General features: G+C 35.6%; 1 non-coding gene across 1 annotated transcript; it reads left to right on the top strand.

The window, feature by feature from the left end:
- Nucleotides 1-7,323: 7,323 nt before the first annotated feature.
- On the top strand, nucleotides 7,324-7,431 carry LOC128040835 (small nucleolar RNA R71). Its single transcript, XR_008195641.1, has one exon. It is a non-coding gene; the product is annotated as a small nucleolar RNA R71 (small nucleolar RNA).
- Nucleotides 7,432-9,060: the final 1,629 nt, after the last annotated feature.

Here is a 9,060-nt window from a genome sequence, read left to right as displayed (position 1 = left end):
AGTCTGGAACTACAAAATTGATCGGGATTATGAATCCCCATACCTTGAACAATGTATCTTTGAGTACATCTTTTGCGTGTACCAAGAATCTGTCGACTAATTGTAGCTTTATTGATGTGTTTTTTAATTCCCCAAATTTGAGTTTCTTATAAGTTGATAGGGGTATCAAATTTATACTAGCCTCTAAAACGAAAAGGGTTTTGCTATGATATTGATTACCTATCTTTATTAAAATTTTAAGGCTTCTCAAATTTATACTGTTAAAAGGCTCTGGCCTAGACTGATTCTGTTCTGTATGCCAACTATTTGATAAGGGATTACACACTGAGTTTTCGTAAACTCACCCTCTCCTCTTAACTGTGTAGGTAATCCTCAGCCATAGTTGATTTGGTGCTGCGAGGGACTCGGAGGTGGCTACATAACCACATCAACTTTCGTTTTTAGCGTTTGATTTATAAGTAACTGAATTTGGGTATTTGTATGTAAAAAGGCCATTTTAAAGTTATAAACTTTAAATTGGGGTTTTATTTATTTAGTTTGATATAAACTGATAGTTGTAGAATAAGACGGGTTTTCAAAAGGTAACCATTTTCAAAGTCACTACGTTTTCGCAATAAATGAGATTTTAGAAAATTTATAATGTTTTAAAAGTGATTAGTTTTTAATGATGCACGCTTGGAAATGAACAACCCGTTTTGGAATCACTGTTTAATAACAAAATAATTAATTGATTTTAAATATTTCAACAACAACAAGTTTTACGCTAAACACCTCAATGTGACACCGGCAGATTCAACCATAACTCCTAGGTCGAGTTTGGGGTGTTACATTAAGTGGTATCAAAGCCAAGTTGCAAAACTCGGCTGCGGAATGGGTTTTCAAATTTTTGGATTTCAAAAGGTTTTTTTTGAATATGTGAAGTGTTTTGAGATACTTCTTCTAAAAAGTGTGGCGCACTGAGTCTCCGGCGCCGAATTCGTAAGTTTTCTGAATACTTTTGTCTGTGGTTAAATGATTGATTTGCCCGTGATGTAAATAAATGATTTGTCCTAGATGTAAATGACTGTTTTATCTGTGATTTAAATGATTGATTTGTTTGTAATTTAAATGACTGATTTGTCTGTGATTTGTATGACTTATTCCGTGCATGGCATTTTGTATACACGACATACTGCATGGGGTAGGAATTCTGCTATAGAGAAAGTATCATCTTGGTGGCTCGCCACAATCATCATATCTTGGTGGCTTGGCCACATATCATTATTACTAGCGACTTTGTTTGACATCGTTAGTGCCGCAACCGGTGCTACATAAGGAGTGTAGGGATGGGTGGGTCGATTTAATCCCTATAGGAGTGTAGGGTTGGACAGGAGTCGGAGTGCAGGGTTGGTATGGGTATTTATGCATTGCATATACTGATTCTGATATTGAGATGGGCTTAGGCCTAGATATATGTGATTTGTGCCATTTGATATGGGCTCAGGCCCAATCGAGGCTGATGGGGGCTAATGCCCTTTTGCCACTATTACTGTATTGGGCTAAGGCCCACACTATACTGTTACTATTAAGGGCTCAGGCCTAGACTAATTCTGTTTCTTTAATAAGGGGATTACACACTGAGTTTTCATAAACTCACCTCGTTTTTAACCTTTCAAGTAATCCCCAACATTAGACAGTTCTGAGCTGCGAGGGACTCAGAGAGGGCCACACAACTGTACAAGTTTTATTCTGTTTTGCGCATTTACTAAAGCTCTTTGATTTCGATTCGGGTTGTAATAAGTCCTCTAAATTTCTAGATTTTAACTTCAGGATTTTATTGATTGTGATTCTTATCTGCTGGAGGTAGAACTCGGTTTTCTAAAACAATAACTATTTTCAAACGCTACGTTTTCGCAACTCAATTTTTAATCACGTTTTCGTAAATCATTTGTTTAAACTAAGCTTCTACGACAATAAGGTTTTGAAGGTAACAACTTTTCTTTAATAAACCTCGATTGAAAATAAATAAACACAAACTGAGGTTTTGTACAAGTTATAAATGGCAAAAATTTTAAAATTTCAAGAAGGGTTTTTAATGAAAACATGGTTTTCAAAAAAACACTTTAATGTGACACGCCAGATTCAGTCATAACTCCTAGGCCGGGTTTGGGGTGTTACATTTAACACCCTAAGATTTGGGCCTAGAAATATTGGGCCTTGAGCAAGGGAACTATTTGGAAACTGTGTACAAAAGTATGTCTGCTTTAGTGGTTAAGGGTCCTGAGAGGAGTTGGAAAAGTCCTGGGTTCAAACTTGGGCTTTAGCAAAATTTTTGGTTTTAAGTGGATAAAACCCTAGATGCTTGGATGTAGTCCTTTTAAATTATTGTGTTAAAAAATGTCATAAGGAAGCATGTGGTCTAGTGGTTGTGGCATGATTAAGGTTGCAAGGGAGCCTAGGTTCAAGTATTAGCTCTTGCAATTTATTTTGGTTTTTCTTTTAAAGGAACCTGGACTTTGGCCTTTAGACCTTTTAGTTAATTGAAGACAAAATATGACACAAAAGAGCTTGTGACAAGGAGGCAAGTGGTGTGTTGAGCTATTGAGGGGGCCTTGGGTTTGAATCCCATTGCAAGTAAAAATGATATTTATTTTGCTAGCATGAGGCGGCAGAAGTTTGAGGTGGTTTCGAACTCTGTTGGGTGAGAGTTTGAATAGGTCTTGGAGGTTGTTATGGAAGATATCATGGAGGGATATTTGGAGAGATTTGAGGAGAGAATATTGGGATCTGGGGAGGTTATTGTTGTGGAGAGCTATATATCCATCTCATTTGTTCCTTGTTCTGAATGGGGGGAGATTGGCGAGGCTTTTAAGGTATTCGTCGTTTTCTCCAACCTGCATTGCTTCCATTCCTAACTGGTGGTGGTCGAGGTTGATTGGCACATTGCCTGGGAACCAAGGGTGCGATGATCATTGATTTGCGGAATAAGAGTGTTCAAATCGAAGGGAATCTGCAAATCGCATCGGGTGTGTAAACTCTGCACTGTAACTGTAGAACGACAAAGGTTGAAAAGCTGAAATGTGATGTTTGAAACCACACGAGCGTGTGGTCGCTCGTGTGGAAAGCCGAACCTACGAATCGTGGGCGATAAACTATGGAGGCCTCTATGAGTATATGATTTGGGCTTAGGCCCAAGCAAGGCTGATGGGGGCTAAGGCCCGATTGTCACTGTTACTATATTGGGCTAAGACCCACACTGTATTGTTACTGTTAAAGGGCTCTGGCCTAGATTGATTCTGTTCTGTATGCCGACTGTTTGATAAGGGATTACACACTGAGTTTTCGTAAACTCACCTTCTCCTCTTAACTGTACAGGTAATCCTCAGCCATAGTTGATTCGGTGCTACGAGAGACTCGAAGGTGGCCACACAATTGCATCAACTTTCGTTTTTAGCTTTTGATTTATAAGTAACTGAATTTGGGTACTTTTATGTAAAATGCCTCTTTAAAGTTATAAACTTTAAATTGGGGTTTTTATTTATTTAGTTTGATATAAACTAATAGTTGTAGAATAAGACGGGTTTTCAAAAGGTAACAGTTTTCAAAGACACCACATTTTCGTATTAAATGAGATTTTGGAAAATTTATGATGTTTTAAAAGTGATTAGTTTTTAATGATGTACGCTTGGAAATGAACAACCCATTTTGGAATCACTGTTTAATAACAAAATGATTAATTGATTTTAAAGATTTTAACAACAACAAGTTTTACGCTAAACACCTCAATGTGACACCGCTAGATTCGACCATAACTCCTAGGCCGGGTTTAGGGTGTTACATTACTGCCCTTGGGCAGGAACTAAAGATCTAATCTAAAGTAGAAGATTACTTCGTGTTCCAGTGAGTATTTCAGTTATGCAGGTGGAATTCTGAACAGTAAGTTGTTAATTTTGGTTGAACGTTAAGATTAAAGAAAAAAGGGTTTTGTATGGGGTTGTCCATGTTTGAGAAATGGTTAAAGGTATGTGAATGGATTTTGACAATGTTTCTATGTTCTATGATCAGTGCTTTCTAGTTAGATAGTTGGATCTAGATTTTTGAACGAGAATAGGTGAGGATCAGGTGAGCTTCTATACTGACCCTTGTATATATATTTTGTTCATACTAAAATATATCTATATGAAAATTAATTAAACTATGAATCTAAAAGCATGGATAGTATAAAAATCATGCTTATGCGAATAATGGGATGAAGGTATTTGTGTGGGATATGAATTCTGGTGATTTCAAATTTTTGAAGGAATAGGGATTGAGTTAAGATTAAGTTCAAGAATAAGTAGCTGGTCAAATATGAGTTCTCTCATGAGGAATCCTTTAAATATTTTAGATAAGTTCTTTATAATCTAAGTTCCAGAAGTGATGAATGAGTGCATGAATGATCATTGAGGATAACATGAACATTTGATAAGAATCTGTAGAGTCTAAGTATGTGATGAATTGTGCATGAGTTTTGTGATATTTAATCATGACTACGTATGTGTTCGTTTGGAATTTATACTATGAAATGTGATCTTGTTGATGTGGTTGAAATATGCATTGAAGTTTGGTTTGATTAAAGAATTGAGTTAGTCAACTTGAATGTGAGTCTCTACTCTAACTTTTACATGTAAATTGTGGGTATTGATGATTAAATAATAAAAAAACTTGAGTATCGACTAGATGAGTAAAACATAAGAGAATCGTGCAGAGTAAAGTTCTTATGTGTGGAATTACATGAATGAAAAGTAGAACAATGTGTATGTAGGTGAGGTCTGATAAAAAAGGGTATAAATTAGACTTGTAATTTGATGAAAGGTTAAATGAGGCTGAGTGTATGGGTAATTGTGATGATGAATTATATCTATGAATGAATGAATTTTTTTTGAGTATAATATGTGTTTTTTATAGTGAATCCAATAAGTTCAAGTATACATCAATTTTGTTTTAGTATAACTGTAACAGTATGTCTAGAATGTATGATGTGAGCTGTGTGCTATGTTGATTGTTTGTTGGTAACATAAGATAATTGTGCTAGTTTGTTTCAGTGCATGATTCAATTCTGGTTAAAAATCAAGCTCCAACATTTGTTGCGGACTCGAAGATACATGTGACACAGATTTAATTTGGGCTGGTAATTTTATTTGTATGGTACCCTCTGAAAAGGAATTATGAGTGATGATTACATAAAGGTGGTTCTTTGAGTGTCCTAAGATGATGATGGACAAACCTTACGAAATGTGAATCTAGGCAAATCCATATCGTAACCACGTTAGGAAAGGAATGCCTTTATGGCAATATACGAAAGGAATGCCTTCATGGCAAACTTTAAAGGGAATGCCTTCATGACAAACTCTAAAAGGAATGCCTTGACGGCGTACTCTATTTGATGGCCCATTTGGCAAGTTCTGTGTAACCTTTATGGAGCGTTCTGCCAAGAATTTATGGTAAAATGTGCTTATCCGCCCTTATGGTAAGCTTTGAAAAAATTATGATAGTTCTGTAATAATAGCTAATGAGAGAAGGTTATGATATGTCCAAGGTCATGGCTTGAATATGATCCATGATATAATTTAATAAGCCTTAAAGGGGATTTCTTGAAAATAAATGTGTATTTGTATGTTAAGAGTGATGTGAAATTTCTCTGAAGGATCTATGTAGCATAATATCAATATGGATTTGTGTGGTATTGGACCAAGGTATGAATTGATTAGTTGTTGATGGTATTATTTTTGCGTAAGCATTCACCGACATGTATACGTATCCGCTTGTGATAAATGTCAGTGAACAACTATTTGAAATAGGATAATGAGTTAAGACATGGATAGTTGGAAGGGTTTTATAAGGGAATGTTTTGTTAAGAAAAGTATTATGGGACAAAATATTTGTGAAACAATGGAAGGGATTTTTCAGTTTACTAAATATGAAAGATTAAGCATAGCAAGGGTTGGATAACTGGCATATATAAGAGTGATAAAACTATAATGGTATCGACTGAAGTAAATGATACAGAGTAATAGTTGACTTATAGAAATTCATAAAAGATTTCTAAAGTATCATTCAAAGGTATGGTTATAGAGTTCAGTAAGTATTCTTGTACTTACAAGGTTTGTTATTTCATTTCAGGTATTTGAGGATAGTCTATGCCCAGAGGGACAACGGTAGGAGTTTGGTAAGATAGTGGCGAAGTGGGCTATTATGCATACAGTGGAAATTAAGGCGTAGTTTAGGAATACACTCCTTTTAATCTATTTTTTTAAAACTTCTTTTTGTAAAGATTTGTATCTAGATTCACATAATAAACTATTGTAGGGCATATTCTTAGCCCCATATATTAAGCATTTCAATTGGAATGCCACAGTAAATGTTTTAAAGAAGTAAGAAATTTTGAATTGATTTTGTTAAACGGTTAAGTTTTATGCGGTAACACTTGAAATCCGAATTTGGTGAATCAGGTTGGGTTAAGGGCATTACAGAGGTTCAATTACCTCTTCCTTCGTGGGTTTGTCGATGTCTTTCAGAATTGTCTCCTCTTCCTGGATGGGTTTAGTTGGTGGCTTCAATTCCTTGGCTGATCGCACCGCAATTGTTTTTATGTGCTCCTTTCCATTTCTTTGAGGATTATTTTCTGTATTACTAGGGAGACTTTGACCATTTTTTTTGAAACATTGTCATTAGTTGGCTTATTTAGTCATAGAGGTTGTCCATTCGGGATTCGATTTGTCTACATGTTGCTTAGACTTGTCGAAAGTCCGTCTTCATTGTTTGCATCTCTCCATCTTATCGATCAAATCTTTGACCACAAGTAGTATGGTCATTACCCATAGAATGTTGTTGCATTAGTGGAGGTTGGTAAGAAGGATTCGGTTAAGTTCGAGCTTGATGCGTACCTCCTTGGTTACCTCCCCACTTGAGGTTCAGATGATCCCGCCAACTGAAATTGTAGGTATTTAAATAGGGATCTCGACCCTTATTATTTACGTAGCTCGCCTCTTGCGGCTGGTTTTTGTATTGTGGCTCTGCTATTGTTGGCTTGATGGGTGTCTCCAAACTGTTAAGCTTTTCTAGTATTTGTTGGAATCGAGCATCGTCGTTCTCCTCATTTACCACTTTTTCTTTTGGAAGCCTTGATTTGTACATGAATCTCTTGTTAGGCCACATGTACGAGCTCATGGCCATGTCTACTAAAATTTTGTAGGGTTGTTCGTACGTGTGAAACATGAGAGATCCGCCGAATGCTCCATCTAGGCTAGAACTAAGGTGTCCGTCGACACTGTTGTAAAATATTTATATTTGGAGCCATGCTTGCAGCCAATGGTGTGGACACTTCGTTAGCATTGTATTGAAATGCTCTCACACCTCGTATAAGGACTCGCCTTCGTATTGTTTAAAATTTGTGATTTCCCACCAGAGTTGAATGGTTAGGCTAATTGGGAAAAATTATGAAGCAATTTTTCCGTGAGATCGTTCCATTTGGTAATAGAACCCGATTCTAATAAGTCTAACCAATTGGTCGTGTTATCACATAATGAAAATGAGAAAAACTGTCGGATACTCCGTTGTATTTGAAGGTGTCATAGAATTGCTGGAACTGCTTCAAGTGCTAATTCGGATCTTCAACCATTTCCCCTTTGAACTGTAGCATATTTTGGATCATTTGTACCGTGGTTGTCTTTATCTCGAAATTATTTACATTAATCATCGGCCTCTTAATGCTTCCTCCCACCGCATCTAGTGTAGGTAGGGCGTACTCGGACAACGTTTGTTGAGCCATTGGGGCAATTGTATCTAAGTAATTGCTCTTGGTCTGGGTAAAGTTCAATTGGGGTACTGGACATTCAGGTCATACACGACCTAAATAGAAGACAAAAATAAAAATAACGACACAAAAATTAAAACTCGTATCTATAGGTCCTAATATTCCTATTTAGCTTATTAATTGTAAAAAAATATTTTCAAAATTTTTATGTCGAAACCTCCCCGACAATGGTGCCAACAACTTGACTGCCTATAAATGCACTATCTTTTATAGAATAAATATAACACCAAAAATATAAGAATTGAGAGTGGCGGTGTCCGCAAGTGCACGAGTCAATTTGTAATATAGTTTGTACAATGAAATACATGGAAGTATTCCGAGGATCGCACCTAAGAGAGGATGGAATAAATAATCAAATTTTTTTACAATAATAAGTCTAAGTAGTAGTAATTATTTCCTATATTACGATTAACCATAAAATAGATTAAGGGGGATAAAAATAAATAAATAGAAAGAAATAAAAAAGAAAAATAAAAAAAAATGAATTAAATCGATAAACCACTCAGGAAGATTAACTTACTTCAATGTTTGTAACTAATTTCGAATTAAGGGTTTAGAGTGGATTAGTAATCGATTAACTATATATTACCTATTGGCCTCAAATTAACTAGTCGATTGGTTGATACTCGCTTATCTCCCGACCTCACTTTCTCAACCAGAATAAATTACAATTTACTAAGTTCGACTTAACTTCCGACCTCGTCTAGCCTATGATAAATTATTAGGGTTGTCAAGCCTAACAATTTGACAACTCATAACTTATACCAACTAATCCTTCTCGGGAAACCGTAAATCCTCTGTTAATCCATCCATTCGTTAATCTTTTTAAGGGATTTAACCACTCATGTTATTCATAATCTCAACTTCAATTTAATAAACTATGTGAGAAACACGACTGAGTTGGAGAAGAAGAGAGATTTGAATAATTGTGGATTAAGTTTTGAATGGAAAATGGAGTAGCAAATCTCTCGATTGCAATAAAGAAGTAAAAAAAATGCAAAGAAAAATATAAATTGAATACTTTAATTAAATAAATAAACTCTTGAATCAAAATTGAATTCAAGAGGAAAACAATAAAATATTTAAAAATTCAAAAAAAAAACTAAAGCTAATTCTAAACTATGAGGGTTTTTGAAGGCGTCTAGGACGACTTGATTACATTCAACCCTTAATGTCTTATTTATAGAGGTGTTGGATGCCCAAATTAGGTCTTTGAGACATCCCAA

Source organism: Gossypium raimondii, chromosome 4 (genome assembly GCF_025698545.1).
Source record: "Gossypium raimondii isolate GPD5lz chromosome 4, ASM2569854v1, whole genome shotgun sequence".
Taxonomy (NCBI): Eukaryota; Viridiplantae; Streptophyta; class Magnoliopsida; order Malvales; family Malvaceae; genus Gossypium; species Gossypium raimondii.
This window is presented reverse-complemented; position numbering and strand designations above follow the sequence as displayed.